Here is a 1461-nt window from a genome sequence, read left to right on the forward strand (position 1 = left end):
ACCCACCAAAGTGGGTCTGGGAAGTACCCAGTTCCAAAAACTCCCTGCAAACTCAGCTTTCGCAGCCCCAGCCAGCTCCTTCCTCAGCTGGTTATTAACCACGTGGCAATTATTCCTTTATTATTTACTTCTGCTATTCCCCCACCATCCCCTCATCCATCATCCCTCCCTGATGGGCAAACATTGACACCTCAAACCAATCTGCCGTTCACAGAGGGGGGAAAAAAATATACACATAAGCCCTTCTTTTCTCTCCTTTTCTTGCCGTGTCTTTCTTTCCCCTCCATTGAGTGCGAGGCTGGCATGGAGCCATTCTGGCAACAGCCGGCTTTCACTTGCTAATCATCCTAAATATTGAAAATCAACGCCTAGAATAAACAGCTCAAAGATTGGGGCCATCTCTGCTCTGTTTGGAAATGCTAATCTCACTGCCTTTTGTTTTCCTTGCGTGGATTTGGTGCTATGAGTTTGGACGAGGTCACAGCTCATGGGTTCTCCCTCCATCCCCAGATTTTTCTTCCCCTCCCTTCATGAAAAATTCAGCCCATTTTAACATCCCAGACTGGGATGGCTGGAGTGGTTAGAGGGGGGAGAAGGGGAGACAGGATGAAGGAGGGTAGGGAATGGACTTGCCTTGCATAGCAATGAATAAACCTCCAAAGTTTGGGAAAAAACAGGTTCCCAAACGTGCATCCAGGAGTTCACATGGATGAGAAATCTCATGGGAACCGCATTTGGGTAGGGAGCTCCATCCTTGGTATGGCAGGTCCCTGGGAGGGGCTGGGGCTGGCATCAGGGCAGCCTGGCCCCCAGCCCTGTAATGAGGGGCGAAGTTTGGGGATGGCTCAGGGACTCCCTGAGACACTGATTTTTAGAGTTTTATATCTGAGGGGATGGAGGTGCCATAGCAAACCCCAGACGGGCTGTGATGGGCCCCAGGGCCAGCTCCCAATGTCTTTGCCTGGAGGGATCAGGCTGGATGCGAACACCTTTCTGCCGGGTCGCAGGGGCTCTGGGAAAGGTGGCTTTGAGAATAGAGAGCGGGTAAAGCCCCTCTTCTGCTTTTCCAACAGTGACCTTGCACTGCTAGCGGAGCCCAGCAGGACCTGTGGCATTCGCATAGCTTGGATGGCTTACAGCATCCTGATGGGGAAACTGAGGCAGGGCAAGGCAGTGGTCTGATATGGACCAGAACCAGATTATCTGGGCAGCACTTTTGGAGCAGGCCTGCACCCTCATGTTTTTGGGCCACGCATGAAGGGTGCACCCTCTGGCACCAGGGAGTCCATCCAGCAAAGCTCCCCTCTGGCACCCACCTCCCTCTGCGCCCCAGGGAGCCCTGGGACGGGTCAGTGGGCTGTTGCCAATGGCCGTTCCCAGCAGCATGGCTGGCACAATGCGTCGGCAGGCTGGGGCTTGCCCCGCGGGGGGGGGGGGGGGGGGGGGGCCGGCCCCCCCCCC

This window comes from Cariama cristata, unplaced genomic scaffold (assembly GCF_000690535.1).
Source record: "Cariama cristata isolate BGI_N322 unplaced genomic scaffold, ASM69053v1 scaffold9988, whole genome shotgun sequence".
In the NCBI taxonomy this organism is placed as follows: domain Eukaryota; kingdom Metazoa; phylum Chordata; class Aves; order Cariamiformes; family Cariamidae; genus Cariama; species Cariama cristata.